This window comes from Tigriopus californicus, chromosome 2 (assembly GCF_007210705.1).
Source record: "Tigriopus californicus strain San Diego chromosome 2, Tcal_SD_v2.1, whole genome shotgun sequence".
In the NCBI taxonomy this organism is placed as follows: Eukaryota; Metazoa; Arthropoda; class Copepoda; order Harpacticoida; family Harpacticidae; genus Tigriopus; species Tigriopus californicus.
Genome location: NC_081441.1, coordinates 11,898,542 through 11,925,405, shown reverse-complemented (window position 1 = coordinate 11,925,405; position 26,864 = coordinate 11,898,542). Strand labels below are relative to the sequence as shown.

General features: G+C 40.1%; 2 long non-coding RNA genes across 2 annotated transcripts; both read right to left on the bottom strand.

Moving 5' to 3' along the window:
• Window positions 1-20,144: 20,144 nt before the first annotated feature.
• LOC131892884 (uncharacterized) lies at window positions 20,145-21,594 on the bottom strand. Its single transcript, XR_009374620.1, has 2 exons — window positions 21,432-21,594; window positions 20,145-21,366 (listed from the first exon to the last, which is right to left on the bottom strand). It is a non-coding gene; the product is annotated as an uncharacterized LOC131892884 (long non-coding RNA).
• A 193-nt stretch (window positions 21,595-21,787) lies between these two features.
• On the bottom strand, window positions 21,788-22,504 carry LOC131892883 (uncharacterized). The gene is made up of 3 exons (XR_009374619.1): window positions 22,234-22,504; window positions 21,983-22,155; window positions 21,788-21,928 (listed from the first exon to the last, which is right to left on the bottom strand). It is a non-coding gene; the product is annotated as an uncharacterized LOC131892883 (long non-coding RNA).
• Between the last annotated feature and the right edge of the window lie 4,360 nt (window positions 22,505-26,864).

Sequence of the window (26,864 nt, the reverse complement as noted above, 5' to 3'; positions counted from 1 at the left end):
AATGTGACAAATTCTAAACTTCAGTGCACAATTGATATCAATGTACAATGCTAGTTTAAGCAGGATTGGACAGTACGATTTGCAATTATTTTCGGACTTCAAAGTCTGACTTAAATCAACACTTACATACTCCTTATGATATTTTTTTTTGCGGACTTCCTCACCGCTGCTGGGATGGGAATCCCAGCAGTTCAAGACGAGAAATTTATTCATTTATTTATTTATATATATTATTTGATCGACCAACGAAATAGTGTTGGTTGATCTGGCTAACCCTTGAATATAAGGTTGATCAGGAATTTTAGTCAAAAACTTGTCCAAGTCTGGCTTAAATCCTGCTACTGGATCAACGCCTACATAAGACCTACGCATATTTGAAGGGAGCAAATTGAACAATGAAGGAGCCCGAGAAAGAAGAGATGTGGACTTCATTGTTTTAGCTAGACTGGATTCTCGAGGGCTTGAAGGTGTTCTCAAAACGCACGTTAAGCATCTACGCTCACTACAATTGACAACTTTAGGTCATAAAATTGTCCAAGTCTGACTTGAAAGGTGCTACCGGATCAACAACGTTTACTTGGTTCCTAAGAATATCAAAGTGAAGCCAATTCAAAAATGAGGGAGCCGGAAAAAGAAGAATTTATTCTTCGAGGCCTTGAAGGGGCTCTCAAAACGCACATTAAGCCCCTAAGGTCACTACAATTGACCCTAAATCCTGGGTTGCGACAGAGCTCATGGATGCTTTTGAAAACGTACAATATCAGATACCTTTCGTACCTTCTCTGAATACTGTACAATCCCAACCTTTCTAACCTCTCCCAATACGAGAGCTCTCTCATATCCTCAATGTTCCTAGTAAAACATCTTTGGACCTGCTCGAGCTTTTGCAAACCTGCTGAACTCATTTGGAGCCCAAATGGGTGAGGCATATTCAAGATGCGGCTGAACAATCGACTTGTACAGAGCTAGCATCGTGACACTATCTCTGGACTTAAACGTGCGATATATCCAACCACATGTTTGAAAAGCTTTAAACCAAACCTTTCAACTGGATATGCTCATCAAACTTTCCATTATGTTGGAGGACTACACCTAAATCCTTCATGGATGAGACTTGCTGAATGCCCTTACCTTCATCATCAATCCTTTGGAGAAGGGCATATTTCTAATGTTTATTTGTTAAGAGGCTACCATGAAATTGCAATGGTCAAGGAGGACTTGCCAATGACCGTGGTAATCACATCATTTAGGCTTTTTAACTCTTTGCGAATGCCTACTAACTTTCCAACATGTAATGGATGGCATGCTTCATAGATTGCCTTTCTTGTTTGTGCACTTGGACCCTACTCTAGGATAGCCAATAAGGGCCTTTATTTGCAGCGTCACACGGCCCAAAGAAAACGGGAGGAGGCACGGTAGATTGTTATATCTTCTGCTCTTGCCTTGCCTTGAACGCAATGCAATCTCTTTTCCGGACACCCTTAAAATTAAATCTTAAAATAAGATTTTAATATAATTAGCCAAAAGCAACACAAACGCATTATGATTCAATAAAATGGAATTGGCCTAATTGGCCCTTTATTTGGTAGAGGCTGAATGACAAAGCGCCCGTTGGAGTGCAGATTAAAAAACACATTTCGTGGAGTGTAAGGGGGCTATGCTTCTGCACGTTCTGCACCCAAATATTTAGAACTTCTCAGGCAAGTTTTTTGGCCGCTCCAAGATGCTAAGGTGGTGTTTTAGCCAACGAAATGCTTATTGGACGTGCCAGAGTTCATTGTTCTTGGGTATAACGTCTCGGCTTGACAAGAGTCGGCCACTAAGTACTTAGTGGATAGAGTGAGGGATTGTTCATATGACTTTGATTGCTTGAATATAGTTTTTTGCCACCATTCTATTTGTTAAAACACAGGCACAGTTAAGATTTGAATTTAATCACGACAACTTTCGTCCTTTTGAACGTAGGGTTTGTCTGATTAGTACAAAAATTATTGACAACTTGGTTTGTTTGAAGGAGAAACACTGCTTCTTGGGATTTTTTCGGGTTTATCGTTTCACCGTCGCAGTGTCTATGTCGCTAGCATCAAGATGACGCGTCTTTCCTTTCAGAATCTTCAGTTTAGCAAACCCATTGGATAATGTCTATACACCATATTTTATTCTATAGTTACTTTTACGCCATGACATGACCAAGAGTCGCAATAAAGATTATATTATTATACTATAATTCATTGTCCATTTTCCAACATATTTGTTAAGTTTGAAAATCTTGCCAATTAACTCCCATAACATGCCAGAAAATATGCCACTTGCGAAATATTCAATTTTTCCATGCCAGAGGGGTTTTAAATGTGCCAGATGTACACTTTTTTTGGCTTGCAAATATGCCATCTGGCAGCGCTGGTCTTGAAATCGCATTTTTGGGGGAACACCTGGCGGTTTTAGCCTGTGGTAATCCGGCAGCACCGGTAGGAAAACACTTCGGTCGTAAAGGGACAGGGCCGAAGCAGCGAATCCCGAATTGATCCCGCATCACCATGTATTGGAAGGTTATCGTGACCATGATGCCACCCTCCTACCCCTACCGCTCTTTGGCGCTACCCAATTGTCACGCGGAGCACCACATGAGGCACCTGAAAGATCGCGTCAGGGAGAAGCTGGACCTATCAGTAGGCGTGAAAGTGGAGCTGGGCTACGGCGACGAGACCGGCCGCATCATTACCGTCAAGGACGATGACTTGTTGGAGGAGGTCATACAGGCCATTGTCCAGTTATACCGCCAAGCTTTATAGTTCATAGAGTAGGCCATGTCGAAATTCTCCCGCCTCTGATCACAATTGAATTACTATTTACGTGTGTTAGTCCCAATGTAACTAACAAGCGTAATTATTATTTCAAGGTAGTGAGTCATTACGATGTCATAGATTTCATGAATAAACTGTTCTATAAGCAAAGTCACGTGTTAGATAAAATTTTAAGTAGAGTTCTAAAAGGATTAAATGCGAAATTGCTGAAGTTCTTTGGCGTTTGATTAACATGTCTTAAATAACTGGTTACATACCAATTGAGTGGAAGGTCGCCAAAGTGCTCCCACTCATGGAGTACGTCAGCAGTGGAGTGGTAAGCTCGGTCGAAGATCGAACGTCTTCTAGCGAGGTTTTGTAGATCTATGTGTTACATCCTAATCAGATGCATTCCCGCTGAGAGGGTGCTCAATGAATTTCATCTTCATGTTCAAGCACTGAATTAAGAGGTAACGCAAAATTGAAACGTCTTCTAGCGAGGTTTCAGAGAGCTTTCCACTCCACTACTACCGTACTCCATGTATCAGTTATGTAAAGATCTATCTTCCCATCGACCTATCGATGGTTTTCTACTTATGTTTTCATCATCGATCAGCTGCAGAGGTCGACGACTCTTATGGAGCCTACAAAACTGATATAGATCTTTTTAACCTAAGTCCAATCACGTACTTTCTTATCAATCTACTTTACTCCATGTCCCACTTCACAAAGGTGGCGACAAATCAAATTTATCCAAATACCGACCCATTAGTATTTTACCTTCATTTTCTAAAGTGTTGGAAAAAATTGTATTCAAGCAAATGCTTCCTTTCACAGAAAACCACCTTGCGGATGAGCAATTTGGCTTCCGGCCGAATCATTCCACGATGCATGCATGCCATTCACAATTTTCTGAATAATATATCAATGAACCACGATTTAAAATACGCGGTTGGAATATTTCTGGACCTTCGAGAGGCCTTTGACATAGTTAACCATGATATCCTGTTAAAAAAACTTGATAAATATGGATATAGTCAGAATGATTTAAGGTGGATTGGTAATTACTTAAGAAATAGACAACAACAAGTAGATATAAACAATAATGCGTCAGATTTTCTGACCCTAACTTGTGGAGTAATAGGGCAGTATTTTAGGCCCTTTATTATATCTAATATACATAACTGATCTTCCTAGACCAATGGAGCTGAAATTTACAATATTTGCTGACGATACTTCGCTCCAGCACTTTAGCAACGATCTCAATGAAGTGAAACACGAAACTGATCTAGCATTACGAAAAGTTTTGATATGGCTTGATGCAAACAAACTAGTCCTGAATGTTAAGAAGACGAATCTCATTGTAGTTTGTCCTCGAAATGCATTTCATACTTTTGACTTTTATGTGATGTTGAATGGACACAATATCCAACAAGTTGGATCCCATTTTAGCACCAAGACACTTTGATTTTTAGGCATTGGTATTGACGACCACTGGAAGGAGCACATTCGTTTAGTCAGCAACTCCGTCAGAAAAAACATGTTCACTTTTTTATGGCGAAACAAGCAATTTCAACAAAACTCAGATATACTTTGTACAACGCCCTAGTCAAAAGTCGGTTAGAGTATGGTATTGAGTTCTTTGGGGAAAGTTCGGAAATCAAAAGTTTAGGCGTCCTAGGGATACGAGGTGGACGTTAGGAGCAAAATCGTTCTCTCACACAAGTCATATTTTTAAAAATCGGATGATATTAATAGTTAAATTAGTAAAGGCAAACCATCGGAAATTCATTTATAATTGTTGTCGTGATTACGTTCCACAAATGATAGACTCCCATGAATTTAAGGAAATGAGAGGGGGCATTATTCGTGTTAACTTACCATTAGCGCGGATGACTTGGTACCAACTACAGGTCTAGTACCAACTATTTCCCATATACGCTTTTCCCAAAACTTCGAATCAATTCATTGCTGATAACAAGATAAAATTGGAAAACTTGCCCACTACAAGCAAACGATGGATCGGATATGTCACCAAAATTGTCACTGCCTCGTACTCAACTGGCTGTACAGTACTTTATTGTTATTCATGTTGGACATGGAAGTAAGCAAGACATTCTTCTGGTTTTTGGATATTTTGGGAAAGGTCACGGGTCGACTGAGCGTGCTCTCTGAGTCGGACACCTTTCTCGGGATAAAGCGGAGGATTGCACAATGGCTTCAATCGAGTCAAGGCTCGCCCATGAAAACAAACCACTCGGTTTATGGGGTGAACCTAGGGTTGTCAAATCTTTTTATTCCTTAACCAATTTTCGACAATATGTTTCCTTTTATTTATACATGATTCCTCTACTATACCCGAGACCCTAAATAAAGCATCATCAATTTCAGAATACCAGCCAAACTGATGAGAGCATGCGTATGGCCTTTGGCCTACTGTGCTCTTTGGGAGAGGAAGCTGTAGCATAGGAACCTCTCTCAAAGACGGCTCGGCAGACGATGACGACAAAACATTGGTGAAGAAGCATAAGAAGCCGTGGTTCAACTCGTTCTTCCTTGATTTCAAGAGGAAGAATGTAAAGCAATAAAACGAAGGCATTGTCAGAAGTAGAACGAAGTTCAAAATAAACCATTGAAACCTAAAGTGTCCCAGACCCTCATCCGTTAGAAAAGTCTTATTGAACAATTCTCAATTGAATTTAAACCTGAGTATTTTTGAAAATGAAATTTGATAAGGAACCATTTCCATGTTCAAATGCTCCCAAACGCCCCTTTTCTAACTACTTACCTTCAATTGAATAGCTTATAATTATGGAGAATGCCGTACTCCTACCATGTCCGTTCGGAATTAATTGTGCCATCTCAGGCCACCAAATTAGAACACTTATATGATTCTATGAAGAAATGATAGGCCAGTTTTTAAGCGGTTTAACGTGTCCAGTTGAGCATAGTAGAGTATTCCTTAATTAAGTTTGTTAGAGTATATACATAAATGTATTGTGAGATACTCATGTGATGTCAAAGCCGGAATGTGCTCTTAGTGTAGACAAACTGAAACTAAGTTTACTCAATGTATAAACAAATTAAGTGCACTTGTATGGTTATCTTGGCTACAAGTCTAACAATTGAAACAAGATGGATCTGAAGGACATTCAGCAATCCAGAAGCGAGGATTTGTCCTATTTTGACTTCCTTGAATATGCTCAAAACGTCACGGCAATCCAAGAATAATTGGCGCGTCATTGCGCGATCGTCAGGATCCAGCTGACTCCATGCAAAGCATTGACTTCATCCGGGATCAGGGCATGTCAATATTCGTTATCTGTCGCATTCTTCATCTAACAATTGGTTTGCTGGATCCCAAGCACGAAACCCCTGTTGCTGTGCCCGCTGCTCAAAAACATTCTTGCTTCTTAAAACTGTTGCGGACGGCCAACATACGTCATACCTATAATTCCCCTTTACTGACGGCCGCATTTGTTGAAGTTCCTCCATGAAAATGTTTCGTTGATTTTTATATAGCAACAAGCATTGAGTATGGACAAGGATGTTAAGGTTGATGGAATCAATTGCGTACTTCTAGAAATGTAGACCAAGAACGGACGCGGAGATTTCGCATCATCTGAGTGTGATATCCCGGTGTTGAGCATGCTGCTCATGCTTGTAATCTGTTCTAGTCATGTATATATAAATGTGTTCTAGTCAGAAATAAAGGGTCACGAAGCGTACACAACATGGCGCTCAATCCCCTCCACGGGGAGAGCCACACATCTTGCTCCATTCCCTCCACGGGGAGAGCCACACATCACGCTCCTCTCCTCTCCACGGGGAGAGCCACACAGGAGGCCACAGCCGGACTGCCGACTGCGCCATGTTGTGTACGCTTCGTGACCCTCTATTTCTGACTAGAACACATTCATATATACATACATGACTATATAATACATACAGATTACAATCATGAGCAGCATGCTCAACACCGGGATATCACACTGAGCTAATTAATAAATCCAGAATTAACAGCTCCTGGATCACACCTTCATATTTATTTGATATCCATGCATTGTCAGGTAGTTATGGCCACAAAAGTACAATTGCCAGGGGAGCAGCAAGAAAGAAATAGGACCATGTAACTAATGTTTAACTGTGATTAATTTTATGTCGCCTTAAAGCGAAATAGTCGGCTCCAACCCCGAGTGCTTCTCCACTTGGACTGCCAAGGCATGTTCCTTGCGCAATCTAAATTTAGCAATCAGGACATCAAGTTGAGCCCAGTCAGGCATCTTTTGACGCTCAATTTCAAAAGATATTGGTCGTGGCGAGCCCTCATCTTAAATGTTGTATCCTCATGCATGGATTTCTTCTGCAACTTTTGCTTATCAAGCTCGCCGCTTTTTCCAGACCCAAGATATCCATTTTGACCTGATGGGAAGAGCATATCAAATTATATAATGTATTGAGCCAATTATCTTTCCCAATTTGAAATAACTGACTAGCCTTGTGCTGTTTAGAGAGACCATTTACTTTCATTTTGGAGCAATCTTCAATTCTTTTGTTTGTCCGCAACGAGAGGAAGGAGAGGAGAATGAAAAGGGCTATTGGAGTTTGCCTTGTTCAGGGTTCAGTTCAAACGAGATAGCGGAGTCCATGGCTACGGGCAAAGATGAATATAGCCGTTTCACAAATTACTTTATTTCAATCGCAAAAATTTAGTTCGAAATTGCGATTCACAGAAATGGATCTGCTTACTTTTTTCACCACTTTGAACTTAAACGTTCTGATGTAGAGGGCTTTGAACAGATTTCCAGTTTTGTTCCAGTAAACCTATTGGTTTAAGCTGCAATGACAGAGGTTGGTTGGCCTTCCGAAACGAAAACCATGTCTTGCTCCAGACAATTCTCATTGCAAGTCTATTTGAAACGTTTACCTTTATTGACGATGCACTTTAGGACCGTAATGCTATCTGTCCAAAACTCGCTTTCCAAGAAATTGAACTCTACTTCCCGTTTGATGGTTGAATCTTGTTTGACCGACATGACCGCTGCGGACAACGCAAGTCTTGGAATGGACACAACCTTTAGCAGAGCAACTCTCGGCTTGCCACATACGAATGATACCAATGATTGATCGGACTCATTCATTGTGCACAAAAATGCAACACTAGCAATTCCTTTTTCACTAGCATCCGAAAGGTGGTGAAGTCAAAAGGTGGACTCAAAATCAAGAACAAGATACTGAATACTTGTATCCTTGGTGCAAGACAGACACAAAGTTTGTTGTGTCATTTCATGTTTTAAAAACCAATGTGTATGATTTCCCCATTATTCCTTGACACATTGATGAAGTGCCGAATCCAAGGGGCTAATATAAGCATTTTCATCACAGAAACAATGCGATTATAGCACGTTTCCAGAATCTTGCCCCAAAGTATCTGGACAGCCCTGTAACTTAACTGCGTTTTTAAAACTGACAACCAATAGTTTTTAGAGCTTATGGCAGGCCCTCTTAAGGTATTAACAAGAGGCACCAGAGTTGGTGCGACAAAATCTAAATCCTTGTATCAGGTGGTGGTCACATCTTCTGAAAACAGAATGTGTTTTTCACGTGTCAAGGGTCATACAGGGTTGTCCAGATATTTCTGTCATGATTTGAAAAGCGTGCTATGGTCCTGCTGCATCTTTCCTGACAACACTTTTTTGTTTTGATTAACTTCGTCCATGCAACAATAAACAGGTGTGCAATGACGCATCTTGGTTCATGTAAATGACGTTACAAGCCAGCTGTCTGTTTTAGTTTGGTTGGTAAAAGTATTTTGACCTGACCCTGATTCCTCACTAAATATATGATGCTTTCAACAAACGGCATTAGTTGACGAAACATCAAGTTCCTCTAACACTCAAAATATTTGACTTTTTAACAATTTCTTCATATGAGGAGCTTGTTCAGGTTGGCTAAGACAAGCCAAGACTACGCTGTTAAGATGCAAACAACTACCGATGACACAATTCTAACTAATTGTTTGGGCTCATTTGACATTCAGCATGTTCTGAGAAGTGTCCAAGATCCTATGAACTTGGCCAGTCGAAAGAAAGGCCCCTAAGGGGCTATATTTGAACGTGCATTGTCTGATTTCTGAAAAAGACAACACAAAAATTAAGATCTTAGAAGAACTAGCCGTTGAGAGAGAGATTTCATTCATTTCTATAACAGAAACCTGGCTTCGGCCAGGGGTCTTAGATGAAGAACTAACCATAGTTGGCTTCAACTTAGTTCGTTGTGATAGCATAGGCCCTGATAATCCCATATTCCCACATGGGGGTGTATGCCTATATATTAGACATGATTTGCACATTAGTCATGTACAAATGTTGAATGGAGAAGTAGAGGTCTTGATTTGTCATATGCGAGGGCTTGATCTGTCTATTGTAACAATGTATAGGCCACCTTCTTTTTCAGTAAGCTCCTTTATGTCAGCTCTCCAATTTATTGGAAATGAGTTAGATCAAGCAGGCTGCTCGAATGTTTTCTTTGTAGGGGACTTTAATTTTCCTGCTAACGTTGTAGAGTGGGACATTAATTACAAATTTTGCTCAAAATTAGGAACTATTTTTTATGTCAAAACCCTTTGATGTAAAATATGAGGCAGCCATGCTTATAAGAAAGGTAAGACCTGCGAGCAGACGCATGAATTACAGGACCGACAAAATGGCACGGACCAGGGGTCCTATTCTCTCTTTTAATGGAGGCTTTCCAAGACAAAATGAAAGCTTTGCATAACTACGCATTCTCTGTTTTCTTGCTCGTGCCAAGGATACCTGCAAAAACACTATTTTCTAGCATTTGTGTCAGCAATCAATTAATTGATTTCAAATTCGATCCTAGACTCAGTGATGTTTCGGACCTTCTTATGACATCGAATTTACTCTGAATGTGGCAATTTGTGAAGTTTTGTGCAGACAATGGAAGCCCAACCAGCATTGGACAATTCTCTCCGTGATTTATTGTCCACTTCTTCAATAACGAAGGAGAATTCGGCCCTTGGATCAGGTTGTCAGTCTCTTCTAAAAATGATGTTCAAAGTCACTTGGGTATTCTTGAAATTACCTCATTTGGCCTTTCGGGGAATACATAACTGCCAGGGACTAGTCAAGTACTTGAAGGACCGCCAAGACACTTATCTATGTTGCGAAGGTCTCGTTCTGACCAATGATATTTGGAATGCTATGCCTTATGAAATTGACGTGGTTTCAGCTTTGGCTAAAATTTTGCATTTTCGACATGGGATCACCATTGGAAATCTCTGGCAAACCGTTCAAAAGGATAAAGCTACCAAAAACAGACTACGCACCAAACGGAGTCTTCAAGAGTTTCTTGGCCTGTATTTGAACATGTTCATCGTGAACGAGAATGGAGCGATAACAACGACAATTCTCCGTTCTTTAAACGTCAGTGAGATGAAGCAGACAAGAACAGTAAACAGCCTCGTTGTCATAGAGTTAATCCGGGGTATCATGAAATGGCGAGAGGAATCCATGTATTCTCCCGTCAACTTTGAAAAACAATTGCACGCGTATCTTCAATATTGTGGATTTGGGGTCGACTCACTTCAGCTTCGAATATTTGTCAAGCAATTTTATAAACTGCATCCAATAACTGAAGAAGAAACCCTGAAAAAGATGGAGTCGAGTCTTTTTCACTCTACACCACAAAAGGAGCGTGTAAAACTGATTCATAACATTTTAAAAATCTGGCCGATCACTTTGGACCAGATTCAGACGCAATTGGACGCCCAAGGAGTCCCCATAGACGATCGTTCCCTGAGATCAATCATTGAGACGCGTTTCCCGGACTACATCATTAAAGATGACATTGTCTTACAAGACCATGAAACGTACATGGGACCAATTGAAAAAATCTTGACCGATCAATGCCCAATATCCATAATTGAACTTCGGATGATTTTGATTTCACAAGGAGTGTCTTTGTCGCGGATTTTTTTGAGCGAACTAGTCGTCAAAAGCCTGGATAAATATTTCATCTATCGGGGGCGAATCTTCTTACCTATCTCCACTACAACACAAGGAGAGACCATGGCGGATTTTGTCTTGAAAGAACTCCACCACATCGTTGAGGGCATTTGCCCTGTCTTGTTGCATGATCTTCTTGCCCAGCTCGGCAACAAAGGAATCAAAATCACAAAAGAGAAATTGGAAGCCATGATGGTAAATGAAGGGTCGACGCTCTATGCATGTCGAGACAACTGTTTGGTCTTGAATGACGGTCAATTCGAGACATCTGAACCTTTTCAATCTGCCGACGAATGGGTCACATTCAAGAGGTTCTCAAGTATGAACAAGTCCAACCCGGTTTTAAATTCAAATGGGAGAAGCCTAGTAAAGAAAACGTTTTGGGGCCATAGTCTCGGTAAGTTCGGGACATCCCCAACTAGTGTTGAGACGAACCGACAAAAGTCGGACTCGAGCGAGTCCTTTGAATTTTTGAACTATTAACAAATCTTCAGTGATAATAAAATTCCCCATCCACTGAAAAGTTTTATTGTGACTAAAGAGTGCAATCGGATTTGCCAAAGAGCCACATTGTCAATCCAACCTGTTTTCTACCGTATGTGCTATGTGCCGACCTCAAATCCTCCTCCTCAATATGTGATACCGCTGAAACAGAAGCTCCAGACCGAAAGCTTGTCCAGAACCCTCAAAACTAGAGGGCTAGTCAGAGGGCTAGTCAGAGAAACGACACTCACGAGATTTCTGTGATTTTTTTGGCTCCTGAACGGCTGCCTGGTGTGTGCGATGGGGATCGGTTTTGAAGACATTTAGTTACGTGATTCTCGAAATCAAGTTCCGACGTCAGGGAGCCAGTGAGTTGATGGCTCGATTGTCTGCTTTGGTTGAAACTGAGCAAGTCAAGATAAGTCGATCAGCCCGACACGCTGCTGCCCAACTACCAAAATGTGGTCGAAGCAAAGTTTCAAGTCGCTTGCTTGGAGTAATTTTTCTCTGACGAGCCCTCTACTCAAAACCAACCTGATCCACCTTCAGACAAGCTCCATGTTGTTCATCCTGTGAAGCTATCTCCAGTTCTGGCAACAATTCCCGTACCTCAGAGCCGATGATCCATCAGATGGAGCCTCAAATGTTCAATAGGATACGATCGCAGCCTCAGTTTGTTTGGTTTTTTGTACCCCTTTGCACCCAAGCGCCATCGTTCGGATATGTAGGGATGTGTCAAACGTAAAAATGCCACCGCTTTTTCAACCAACAATTGAACCTCTGTCTCAAAGCAAGCTTAAAGTTTTACCTTTTTATCGCTTCTATCTCTATCCTTTGTTTTTTGTGTGTAGCAGCTCCGCTTATTTCGACGCTTTTGTTATTGACTCATGCCATAGCCAAAACCTCGACACATCCCTACGTAAGTCAAAAGGGGCCGCTCAAGTGCAAAGGGGTAAACAAAGACCCCCGTGAGCATGTCCTATTAACTGAAAACCAGGCCGTTAAAGAAACAAACAAATCTGGCATTCTGTCGAAGAATATCAAGAGGCGATTTCCTGAGTGGGACTTAGATTTAAAAGAAGCCATGGAAGTCACAGAAGATGGAGTACAGCACAAACTTCTATAGATGCAAATAGTAGCAGCAATTTTGTTTCTCAGGAATCATTCACTTTATTTACAATCAGCACATCATAGGATCACAACATCTTGTTGATTAGAAGAGCAGGGCAAAATTTGACCCAGCCCACAGTTTGGCTTAGGGTTCTCAGGAGATGTGGCCAAAGTTATGTTGTAATCACAAAAACACAATTTTGAATGAACTGCCCCTGAAAAACTGAAAAACTCCCATTTCTAATTGCCCTTCGGCTCTTGCGGATCTTCATCTCCCCATCTTTCTATGGCATATACCATTGACTTCCCAAGTCTGCCCAACCAATTTTTTTTTTTTGGTTTGGTTTTTCACGGGCTTTTCTAACCGCTACAGGGAATGTAATCCCCAGTACTATTAAAATGAAAGATTATAATTCGTCTATTTATTACCTTTCAATTTTTATGTGATATTTGGTCTACCAACGAATTTGAGTTGGCAGACCGAGCTAATCCTTGAATGTAGGGTTGATCTGGAATGCTATCTAAAAATTTGTCCAAGTCTGACTTGAAAGATGCTACCGGATCAACAAGGCCTACGTATTCCCTACGAATATCAGAGGGAAGCAAATTAAACAATGAAGGAGCCCGAGAAAGAAGAGATGTGGACTTCATTGTTCGAACTAGCCTGGATTCTCGAAGACTTGAAGGCGCTCTCAAAACGCACATTAAGCCTCTACGGTCACTAGAATTGACCCTAAACCCTGGGTTGGGACAAAGCTCATGGATACTTTTGAAAACGTACAATATCAGATACCTTTCGTACCTTCTCTGAGTACTGTACAATCCCAACCGTTCTAACCTTTCCCAATACGAGAGCTCTCTCATTCCTGTGATGTTCCTAGTGAAACATCTTTGGACTTGCTCGACCTTTTGCAAACCTGCTGAACTCATTGGAGCCCAAATGGGTGAGGCGTATTCAAGATGTGGCTGGACAATCGACTTGTACAGAGTTAGCATCGTGATGCTATCTCTGGACTTAAACGTGCGATATATCCAACCACACATTTGAAAAGCCTTACCCACCTTCAGCTGGATATGCTCATCGAACTTTCCATTATTTTGGAGGACTACACCTAGATCTTTCATAGATGAGACCTGCTCAATATCTTTACCTCCATTATCTACGAGTGGAGTATTTAAAGGAGTTGACCCAAATGTCATTGAGCGGAATTTCATTCCGTTCAGGGCCATATTACTCTCAGTTACCCAAGAGTAGATTCGATTTAAGTCCTTTGCAAGGCTACTGGAATCTTGGCCATTCCTACCAGAAACTAACTTTGTATCGTCAGCATAAGAAGAGAGACTGGCAGTGATACTAAGCTTTTGAAGCGGGGCAACGAATATTATAAACAAGAGGGGCCCTAAGATCGAACCCTGGGGAACACCTGACTTGACATCATGTATGTCACTAAGGGATCCCTCAACCTTAACCAATTGCTTCCTACCAGAAATGAAACTTTTTAACCAATTGAGAACCCTGCCTTGGATCCCAATTTCATGGAGCCTGTTAACTAAAAGCCCATGATCTACCTTGTCAAAGGCCTTGGCAAAGTCGAGATAAACTACATCAACTGATTCATGACTCTCTAGTCCCTCAATAACCCGCTCAATATGTTCAATCAGTTGGGTAACCGTGCTAAAATGTGCTCGGAACCCATGCTGGCTAGGAGGAAGGACTTCATGAATATCAAGAAATTCAACAAGTTTGAACTTCATGATCTTCTCAAACACCTTCGCAATATTCGAAGTGAGAGAAATCGGCCTGTAATTACTGGGGAGCGACTTATCTCCCCCTTTAAAAATTGGAACAACATGAGCTAACTTTAGTGAAGATGGAAACTTGCCCTGATCCAAGATGCAGCGCATCAAGTACGAGAAAACAGGAGCGAGAACCAGTGAGCATCTCATCAGAAACTGAGATGTCACACCATCAGGACCAGGAGAGCTGGAAAGCCTCAAGTCCCTTATGGCCTCTAAAGCATCTTGATCTGTGACTACAAGATCATCTAAACGCTCAGCTTGACTAACCATGTCAATCTCAACAGACTCATCTTCAGAGCAATGAGCTGTTGCTTCCGAACTCAGTGGGGTTGAAAACACACTAGAGAACTGATCTCCAAGCATGTTAGCCATAGTCTCTACATTGCTAATGGCTGCCCCATCAACCTCAAAAGGCCCAACAGAGTGTTTCATTTTTCTCTTAGAGTTCGCATAAGAGAAAAATGCCTTCGGATTCGACCTGACCTCCTGAACCACCTTACTCTCAGTTTGTAACTGGTCATATTCGATGGAGGCCTTAATCTTACCCTGAACTACGTCCAACTTTTTTTGGAGACTAGCCACAATTACTGGATTCGAAGTGCTCTTCAGCCTTTTTGCTAGTTTGCAACTCTTTTTGAACAAAGTCTTCCTATATTTTGGAATTTTTGTCCGTGTACCACCTTTCGGAACACATTCAGAGATTGCTAAACTGGAGCAAACTTCCTTAAAAACTGAAACTAACTTATCAATGGCTGCATCTATGGACGATTCCTGTTTCAGAATTGAAATCAGGTCAAGTTCTTCTAATCTTTCTATAATCAACGGCCAATGTTCATCTTTGAACTTGAACTTAGCCAAACCGACCTTTTTGGCCGGTTTTACTCTAGAGCACGCCGGCTTTTGAGTAATGGTCGACCCTATCTCAAGAACATGATGATCTGACAGATTAGTAGGTGTCACATGGACATACTGGATCAGATCAGGGTCATTGGAAAAGACCAAGTCGAGAACGCTATTCTCTCTAGTGGCTACACCAACGTGCTGGGAGAAATTGCGCAAGATCGCGAATTCTTCCAGCTTTTCGAACGACTGAGATGTCGATTTCGAAATGGGAATATACCCATCAGGACTAACCTCCCACTCTACAACGCTAGCCGGAAAATTAAAGTCCCCTACAAAGAAAACCTTCGAGCAAACTGCCAGGTCCAACTCTTTTCCAGTGAATTGGAGAGCTGACGAAAAAGAGCTTGCTGAACAAGAAGGGGGTCTATACATTGTAACAATAGACAAATCAAGACCTCGAAGATGACAAACTAAGACCTCTACTTCTCCATTCGACATTTGTACATGACTAATGTGCAAATCATTCCTAACATATAGGCATACGCCCCCATGTGGGAATATGGGATTATCAGGGCGTATCCTATCACAACGAACTAAGTTGAAACCAACTATGGTTAGTTCTTCATCTAAGACCCCTGGCCGAAGCCAGGTTTCTGTTATAGAGATGAATGCAATCTCTCTCTCAACGGCTAGTTCTTCTAAGATCTTAACTTTTGTGCTGTCTTTTTTAGAAATCAGACAATGCACGTTCAAATATAGCCCCTTTACGGGCCTCTCTTTTGACGGACCAAGTTCACAAGATCTTGGACCATCCTCTCCAACCGTAAAAAATCCCTCTTATCAACAAAGCTACGTTCTACTGGAGGCAATGCATGAGCTAATGGGGATGGTTGGGTTTGAGGAATGGGTTGGGCAGCTACATTTGAATAGGAACGTATTTTGGGAATAGGGGTGGGGCAAGGAATATTAGGGAGGAGAGTTTTTATAGGAATAGGGGTGGATTGGGTATTTGAAGGAAGAGGAGGGAATTGGGAGAGAGGGTGGGGGGTAGGAGGAGAGGGAGGGAGGAAGCTAAATGGGTTAAGGAAGGGGGGTGGGGTGGGATTAGGTTTAGGAATAGGGTCAGCTCTAAAACTACGAAACTGAGCTATCCTATTTCTCGGCTTTCTTTGCGTCCCTTCAACATGGACGGAGGTACACCGTACATTAAAGCATGTCTTAAGTCTCATGGACTGACGGCACATGTACGGGTGAAAAAAAGGACAATCTACCTTTGAACATCCCTTCTTACTATTGTACTTCTCAAGGCCGAACTTGAGAAGTTTTTGACACCATTTAGGGTGGTCAAACTGACAGCCTTTTCCTTCTTCAGGACAAGGCTGCTTTCGATAAACAGGACAGACTATTTTCTCTACAACTGTCTTTTCCTGCGCTTTTTCAAGAGGAGATACTGCTTCAACTTCTACGTTGGTCAAATTAGTCGACTTCTCAACTACTGGGTGAGCCTGTTCTTCAAGCAGCACCCTGGTTTCATTGACCAAAGCAACTAAAGCCTCTATAATAAACGGCTTATTGACTATGGAAGGATCCTTTCCAGCTAAGACCAGGTCCAAACATTGTCTAGCCTCTTTGCTGACTTTTCCTAAAATAGCTTCCATCATGAATGCAGGAGGAACTATCTATTAGTAACAAAATCAACAGGCCAAGAAAAAGAGAAGAAAAGAACTAAAAAAGCTGTGCAATCTTGTCCTGAGATACAGGACAACAGAGCAAAATAGGAATGAAATACTTCACATCAAACTAACATACAAATCAAAGATGGAGATAGTAAACAAGAAGTAAGTGACAGAGAAAAGCAAGGAATCAAGAACATATGTAAACTAGGACATCAACAAGAAAACACAGAAATAAACTCAACTAACTGGTCGAACACAAAATAAATCAATACAGTAATGAACAATAAATTCTAACTCTAAAGGACCAATACAATCAAACTGAAGAACTACACATAACGATTTGGAACTAGAAAAACTACACTACAAATCAGAAAGAAACTGCTAAAGCTAGACATAAACATAAATGAGCAATAAACTTATTAGGTTTTAAAGTAATTACGTCTTACCAAAGAGCCGTGAAAAACCAAACCTAATTGAGTGAATGAATGGCAATTCCCATTCATTCACCCACACACAAACACCACGAACACTACACGTGCACAGCAACCAAGGAGCAACAGAGGAAGTCACACCTTGGTTCGAAATTCCTGGGAGATAAGAACGAGAGCAAACTAAATGCGTCTGTTCTCAGCGAGCTCCAAAACAGGAATGGTTTTGACCACTGACACTTTATCCAATATTCATGCGATTGAGCAAGGATGCATTGATATTTTCCACTTATTCAGAAAGACAATATAGGGCCTTTTGTAAGGTGCCAAGAAAGATGTTCCGCTTTCTCCTCGCAAAATGTGAATTGCAGCTGAATCCATCAAGAAGCCTTTCCACATCCGATAAGATAAACCTATATAATTTAGAAACCTATAAAATTCAATCTCAACCATTCTTATGACTTGCTTTGAGGCTTGTTCAACTCTTGCTCAACTCTCACTCTACGCTCTTAAACAAATAATTTCTTTTTATATTTCGAGTCGAACTACGGCCAATCACGCAATTTTGGAGACGCTCAAGATCTTATACGAGAATCACCAAACACATGTGTGGTTTGATAAAGCGACAATTCAAGCCAGAATACCTGCCTCTTTTAAGACCTTACCTCCAGATACCCAGTGTATCTTGAACTGCAACGAATTGGTGTGCCAAAGGCTCAAAACTGTTCAAATTCTGGTCCAAATTTATAGCAATTTCGGGCCGCCATGGCGAATGGTCTTCTTGGAATGGCATTTACAAACAGCCTGCTCTCGAGGCTTCAAAATAAATCGGATCGTTTGCTTGACCTTGCAAGCAGAGCAAACTCTTCTATTGGCCAAAAGCCGTCTCTCCACACCAAACGCGCTACCAGATCGTCAATCAAAAGCACCTCCTCCTCTATTTGTTGGCGAGAAAGGATTCAATCTTCCGGGATCAATTCCGTGGAAGTCACATCTCCCTTGCCCTGCGAAATTTGTCCAACTGGGCACCCAAAAGACAAAGAATCCTTTCCAAGTAATGCCGATTTTATTTTTTGGTTCACGTATCTGAATTAATTTTGTGAAAACCGCACTCCGAGTTTGAAACCATACCCTTTCAATTCGTCCAAGCTGGTACGGTACAGTACAGAGCACGCCGGTGTCCGTCTTTTAAAGGATTGTCCTGTTTCTTGTTTTAGCTCAATTTGTACATAAATGCATAAAAAAATAAAAAAAATGATTACTTGCAACAATCAAGTCCTTTTGAAGACTTTGGTTGCAATTCAATTGAATTTTTAGCAATATTGCATCCACCATAGTTCTTACATTTGATTATATTTCGATTGTATTGAGAAATATAAACAGATATCCATATCAACTCTGACAAGTTATTAAAAAGACATGCTTGAAGTTTTGGATGCTAAAAACGTATGTACTAGGATAGGTTTCGAAATATTGCTAAAAAGTAATTAACAGAGCATGGAAAAACTCTTACAATAATGTTCAATGCAAATTGAAAATTTAAGTGTGCTTTTTCCTAAAAAGAGACAATATTTATCAATCTTCAAAAACTTCATTACTATTTTATTTGGCACAAAAATGCTCTGGGTGTATTATTAAACAAAATTCAAGGTATTTGATGAATCTTGTTTACTTTTTAGTGTCATTTTGTAAAGCTTTCAGGAGGGAATAACCATCATAATTTTCAAGAACTCATTTAAGGCCTTATGAAATGAGGTGTAGAAAAACTCCTTTACTCTTTGATAAGATAAGATACGGTACATAAAAAACATTTTTCCCATGAAATTTCAAATTAATAGGGCTTCACCTCCCTGACGTCACCGGTCAAAGTAAACACGGGTCACGTGACTTTGAAACAAAAAAGTAGGACATTGCCTCTGAGTCTTCTGTTATGGTTGACGCTTGAAACGGTCTTAATTCAGTCACTAGAAACTTTTGCGGCAAAGTGTGAAGACAAGAAACAACAGGGAAGCAAGCCAAAATATAGTTTACTTATTTTGTTCAAGGGGCACTCTGAATTTGCAAAGGGCAAAGTATCATCCTGAAATGACATTGGAATGTCAAAGAACCGCCCAGATAATTTTACCTACACTCCGTATTTAAAAAAAAAAGATAGTAAAATTTGAAATTGTAAACAAAATTAATTTATCTATTTTCATGCTAAATATATTTGTGTTTCAGTACTGTTAAAGCATGTAGTTTGACGTCATACCAATGGTGTTTGGATGTAATTGGGAGGCATAACTACATACCTTTTTTGTTGTGACATCATACTAAAATATATTAGCTTGGAAGTTTCTCAAGGTAGCATATACTTTTGTAATTACATATGTTACTACTTTGAATATCTATAAACCAATTGTTGATTTGAAGGCTAGAGCATAAATAGAAAGATATAGTATACAATTGGAAATATCAGGTTTTTAGATATGCAACGCAGTATTTTGCAATTTGTTGCAACTTATTTTATGTCATGAAAAGAATTAAGTTGCAACAAATTGCAAAATACTGCGTTGCATATCTAAAAACCTGATATTTCAAATTGTGTATTATATCTTTCTATTTATGCTCTAGCCTTTAAATCAATTTATTTTATGTCATAAAAAGAATTAAGTTGTAGATTCATGCAGTTGATTGTGAATTTTACTTACATTTAATCAAGATTCTTGTGTCTAAGTAACGAACCAAATAAATCTGAAAAATAAATTATATGACATGATTCTAAATTCATTCAAATGCCTGCATTTGCATTTATTTTATTTTGTAGGTTTAGGTCCAATAAATTGTAATCTTACGTCGGTTATGGATGACTTGGAGATGTGTCCCTTGGTTGTTGTTACGGAAAAAAACTATTTATTGTTTATCCTGCATATTAGGCTAACATCTTATGGTATCAATGTAGCTAATTGTGTAAAAAAAATCCTAATTGGGCCATTTTGCGCATTTCAAGCACCATTAACCACTCTAGATACATGTATTCAAAACTCCAATATTATATTATACAGTATTAAAAGTAAAGTGCTCAAGCATCATTGAAAACTTGATGGGACCAGAATGGACGTTTTTACCCAAGGCGATGAACGACTGGATCAATGTCATGGTATGCATGTTGTCAATCTTTTTTACTTTTTCCGGAGGCAGCGAACCAAATGATATGTTTGTCCCTACAAGTCCATTTTCCAAAATTACGAAGAATTCCGAAAATAAGCGCAGAAACGCTCGAAGACTTTTCATATTCTTCAGACGGATTTGCAAAATTTCGTTTTCTTGTACTGCCGCCAAGAGGTATTGTCTATTGTAACCGGAATGATATCGAAAGAGGTTGGCGAATTCTATAAAGGCGTCAAATTCGCATGGCATGACATTCCAGAGTTCACGGCTCAAGACACAATTTTCATGGCACACATAAGTCTGGGGATGACAATTCATGTACTTGATTAGGTCCTGTGAGCACGTAATCCCATGTTTGGCTAATCCCTGTATTTTGGAGAATACAAATTCGGCCGTGAACATAATTTTCGATTCCGGAGTACCGAATTTCTTTGGACTCAGCACCGATCTGTCTTGAGATATGGTGGATGTGGCGAACAAAGTCCGTAGAGCATTGTCCACTGAGGGAATAGTCTCCATTTTGGCGACGACGATGACCGAAGGGCGTAACTGTAAGATGAAAGGTAATTCCAGTTTTACCAACAGAAGAGCAATTCGAGTTGTCTCCTCCGCCTTGTCAGATCAGATTAGATTAGGCTCAATTTTATTTGAAAGACATCAATGGAAAAGTCACTAGTGTGGTCGCTCACAATGTTCAGTCATTTGTGATTATTACACAAATTCTTCTTAATTTTATATTTCAAATAGCGCAATCGATCAAAGCACGTCAGTAACTGAGTCATCAAATTTCAGGACATTCAAATGCGAAATTTCATCCCAAATTATCATAATGGTACTCCCGCACTTTCTCCCATTAAGCTTCGATATTCAAAATCTGTTCCAAACAAGGTCGATCTGAGGGGTTCTTGCTCCTGTGGATCAACGTCATTTTCGAACTTGGAACGGAGACAGTGAAGTTGCCGCCCATTTGCAAGGGATCATCTTCAATCCCACTCATGGCCTTGGGCAAGGCTCGTCCAGAGGCCACTTGTTCTCCATAATAAAACAGGCTCTTATGGTTGAATACCTTTAACAAATCCATGGCCACAATCAGAGGTGAAAAAGTAATCCAATTCAGAACAGAACAAGTACCTTGGCCAAGGACCTATGCAGTCCAAAAGCTCTATATAACTTGCGATCCGGATCGAGAAACATGGGCAGCTGACATCCCGTTTCTTGGAGCCAGTTTTCGGCGCCAGATTGCACCCCAAACGAAACGACCACCACGGCCACTTTTTGGGCCTTCAAGCGAGCTGCAGTGCACAGTTGTGAGTTGTGAGTTTCCCGCCAAAATATGTTACCGACAGAGTGCGCTAGTGTAGAAACCACCGGCGCCAACGTAAGAAAATGAGATACTTTCCTTGATTGCCCTCCAAAGAGGCCACGTGATCACGTCACGGAAGTCAGGCAAAGTGTCGGAGAAGTATCAGATGAAGTCTATCCTCTTCGTTTGGATCCAAGTGGTCTATCAAACCCTGAAGGCTTGTGTTTTGCTGATCTCTGACGTTGAACAACTCAACATGGCCGGGGGCTTCAGATCCTACCGACAGCAGTTCCTTAGCAGGATCTCCTCCTTCCCGCAAAGTCTCCTAGAGGATGTGGTGAGACGCATCTGCAGGATTGGGATCACTATGCATTATTACCTTGTCTAGCTCCTCCAAAAAGGAGTCCCAATCATCTTCAACCTCCCAAAGTTTCTCCACAGCCTCGGTGAGTTTTCTATTCTGGCCGTTTTTGGACCAAAACCCCATCAACTCTTCCCGGGATTCCAAAGACATGGACCTTAATAATTTCGAGTACACACCGATTGCTCCGCCTGGAAGAGACCAAAGCCCACTCTTCAACCATTGGAAATCAACGTAAACCGGTGGGAACAATCACAAAGACTACGAACCAACATGTGGGCCTGGTGTTGAGAGGAAGTCGTCTCGATCTTTCTGTGCACTGATTTTGGCCTTGTCCAGCATGGATTGTAAGGCCTCGTGAGTTTGAACGGTAGCCAGAACAACCGAATCCATTTTATCTCATACTTTTATCTGTGCGAGTTGGTCAAACTGAACTTAGACCTTTGTAGCACTTCAATTCAGCGACTAGAATTAGTCGTAGATTGTGAGCCACCAATCTCAATGAAGCGTCTCTCTTGAATTTGTGAAGGATAAGACATGGACCACTGGGGATGTGGACATGCTTGCGGTGTGTGCTCCTTTTTTCAAAACGAATACTTAATTTGATCAAAAGATCTGACCAACTATGTTAACTTGAGCACATTTGGGCCTAAGGTATGGATTAGGACACACAGGAGAGCCCGTTTAAGTTATGTAATAAGTAATAAATAAAATATGAATCGTTAGCTTACTTTTAGGCAGGTGTAAAACATTTTGACGATGCGACTTTCCAATAAAATAGTGTACGTATAATTAAATGAGAAAAAAATCGCTTTCCGTTTTCTGTTATGATAAAATTTCTTATTTATATCATACAGTGTGCCAATAACCTCGACTTGAGCCGTTTTCGAGGGAGAACTGTCACAAGTCCAGATAATATCTAGTAGTCCGAGGATAAGTACACTCCGAGATCTGGCTTGGTAACCCAATCCTTACAGATAGGTACATTACTCTAGCCCTCTACCTAATGAAGGTGACAACTGATTTGCCACTGGAAGCTGAAAAATCGTATGATTGGGTAACACCAAAGAAATGACATTGTAACACCGTGGTATTTTGTGTTAACTAGATGGCTTGGGAAATTGTCACTTTGGGTAGCAATGAAGATCTTATTTGACCAACAAGGCACTACTTGATTTTACATGGACCTTTCAAGCTTTTCCATTAAAATTATAACATAAACTAACTGCGCACTTGAAAACAAGTCCCACACGAATTTGTGCGATCTACAGACGACTGGGATTGCAAAATACGACATATATTTTTAAACACAACGCGAAGTCGTAGTTATGATGTGTATATGATTCGGGGAACTAATATGGGTGTGCTCATTTGCTATAAGGGCAGGGACGAAGGGCTAGTATCAATTCCATGCTCGTCTTTTGCAAACCCTTTGGCCTTTAATTAATCTTTTTTCCATTGCAAGTTCGACAGTATATATATTTTGTGAATGTGACCTAAGGTAGACGTTATTCTCCGCCGATTATTTGGCGGTGCTACTTTTTTTAAACTTAACCTATCTTCATCAAACCTAATCTAACCTTACCTAACCCAACCTAACCTAACACGATATCAATGACCCTTAAAGTCTGTATCTAAACCTTATAACATTTTGCCACAAATAAAAAAATGTGCACCACCAACTAATCGGTGGAGAATAATGTTTATCTGCGACGAAATGACAAGAATGCTCATTTAATTGATATTTAAAAGGGTTGCAGTAACCGGTTTCCATCCCAATGCCTCATCAGCCTAGCTTAGAGGGCTCTTGTTCACCTTCTACGCAAATACGAAACATCAAACTTCTGCAATTTCTGCTCGACGTTAAAGCAACATATTTTGTCGGAGTCTACTCATCATTAGGGCCGGCCAAAACTAGCATCCTGTAAATTTTGCACATCCGAGATTTTTTTGCAAATTTCTTGCATCTACATATTTTGGAATTTTAACTGCAATATTTGACATTTTCCTGCAATTCATAATGTAATTTCAGCCATCTAAGCAAAAGCATACCTATATTTGTGAAAATTCATAATAATTTTCAAGAATTCTGGTAAATTTTATGAATAAATGTGCAGTTTTACAACCTGATTTTTTCAAATCTTTTTGCAAAAAAGTACTTGTAGTTATGAAATCGATTGCAGACAAATTACCCACCACATGCCTATGTATTTCATCCAGCTTAAATAGCTCTTTTATCATTGCAATTTTATAAGATACTCTATTTCACATGTCGGAACTCAGTTTTGTTTGTGCAATGAATTTCTCCTTTAAAAATCAGAAACATCTTGAGATGTGTTCATGATTTGTGGGGTAAATGGTAATGGTGGATGGTTAATTTGGGAAGAATTAACTATTAGTTTCAATAAACTTGAAAAGCTTAATTTTCATGTTAAAACTGTTCTGTGGTACATTTGCTCTGACATAATTGTTTTTCTGTAAATGAACTGAATATTGAGGATGTTCAAAATGCTGTTCAGTCTAAGAGGCAGCGTGAAAAGGCAAGAACCTGCTTCCAAGGGAAACTGAGTTCAATTCCCAGTGCTGGAAGATATCATGATATAATTTTCCTTTTCATCTACATGTTGCTTGATAGGGAAGGCGCCACCAGATCGTGTTGGTGCCTACATCTTGGAAAGTTTGTTTGCAAATTAGTGTGCAGATTCGGTTGATTTTTTGCAAATTTATTGTCAATAAAGACCATATTTATCTGCAAATTTTGGCCGGCCCTACTCATCATCCTTAAAGCATGCACACCCCTCCAACCTGAAAGGCATGGCTTCTAAAGTTTGCTAGCCCCTAAGGGCGCGCTTACAGTATAAGTTGATCAGGTCCCCTAAAACACATGGTCACTGAAGTCGATATATGCACCAAAATTACTCACCTACCTCATATAACTCTTAACGACCGGGGATTCCGCACTCCAAACTGATGCGCACATGCCTAAGATTCAGTGTTGACAAACATTGGATGTTCAGGGATGCCAAGAATACTCTTCGATTTTTTTTCACGGACTTTTCTAACCGCTACTGGGAATGTAATCACCCAGCACCATTCAAATGAAACGTTTTAGTTTGTTTATTTTAAACCTTTCAATTCGTATATGACATTTGGTCTGCCATCCAATTTAAGGTTGCAGACCGAGCTAGTCCTTGAATGTAGGGTTGATCAGGAATGCTATCTAAAAATTTGTCCAAGTCTGACTTGAAAGAAGCTACCGGATCAACAACGCCTACGTATTCCTTAAGAAAACTAGAAGGAAGCTCATTAATCTTTTAGCATATATTTGCATTAAACATGAATTGTTGAAATGTCGGAAAATGCAATTTTTTCGTGTCACCAAAAGAGAGCTGATATTTTTCATAGGCCATTTCATAGTTCCGCTCACTCAAATGCACAAATGTAGTACATTAAGGACTTGCACGCTTAGCACATTATGGCTTGATATATTGATAGATGTAGCATTCATATATGTGCATAAAGTCATATCTATTTCTAATGGGTAGGCCTTCTACACCCCTTATTTTTTTCCACGTCTGTTTATTGCCAGACAGTACCACAAGCTTTTTTAATCTCCTCACATCGGAGAACCACGGTATGTGACAGATATCCAGTATTTTGTTCTTCTTCATCCTCAAGAACAAGACCTTGCATATCAGGCATACTGTGCTGAGTCGATAATCGACTATGAATTCATTTGATATAGTGTTGATATTATAACCCAAAAATGTGTGAGCTCAAAAGTTCTTGCCCAAATGGAGAGTTTAAGTGATATTTTCAAAACTCTTCGTTTGAAATAGATGGACCTTCATACACATGTCTATCACAAAAAGTCATTCAAATTGGAGAGTTGCAGAAAGGATAAGATGCAAGTTAAAAATATTTCCCAAATTAACCCTTCGTGACTTCGTGAGGGATTTTGTCGCAAGTATCGGTTCCACTATACATAGAGAGAAAACGAAGATGCGGCTGTTCTTTCAAAGCAATGAGCTGTTGCGAAAGATACTTTACTTGGAGTTGTATTTATGGTTATTTATTTCACAGCTTTAACTCAATGAACACCTAGGAAACTAAGAATATTATTAATTAAAACTTAACAAAAGAGAAAATGAGAAAAGATAATGTTTATTCTTTAAACGGTTCCGGTCCCGTCTTTTGTTGAGAGCAGTCGCAACATTTTGTTGTTCCTGATCCTTTTAAACGGCCGGTCTGAGTGTGTTGTGTTGTGTAAGTGGTCGCGTGGCTGCTTAAGGTAAGACACTTTTGTTCTTTAGCTTTCATTTCTTCCTATCTCTAGTAGTTTAGTCTTATATCTTTTATTTTTATGCTCATGTCGTATTTCACTTTTTTCGTCTGTCAATATATTTTATCCCAATTCTAGGTTATTTCATGTAGTTTTGGCTTAAAGAGTAGTTCATTTTGTTTTTATTGTAGAGTTTGTTCATTTCATGTACTTGTAAATGTAGTCGATTTTTCTTGTTATTTACAATCCGTTTAGTTTCCTATTTTCAATACAAAATTGGGTTCTAGAACCTTCTTTTGTTCGATTCCATTCCATTGATGTTAGCTTGTTCTTGTAGTCGAGTTGGTGTATGTTGGCTGAGGCTAGCTAGCTGGTCAGCTAAGAGTAGGTCATCGTAGTCGACGACTCTTATCTCTTCTTCTCTGTTGGTAGCCCCAACCTAGCGAAATCACCTATTCTCTTCTTCTTGTCTGTCCCCAAGGAGTTAGTTCCTCCTTGGTTTCTACCTAGCACGTGTGTTGTTTACCTGCTCTACAGCTGGTTCTCATTCACACGCGCTGGTTTCTCTCTTTGGCTCTCTTGGCTCTGTCTTCTTCTTCTTCTTCTTCTTCTTCTTCT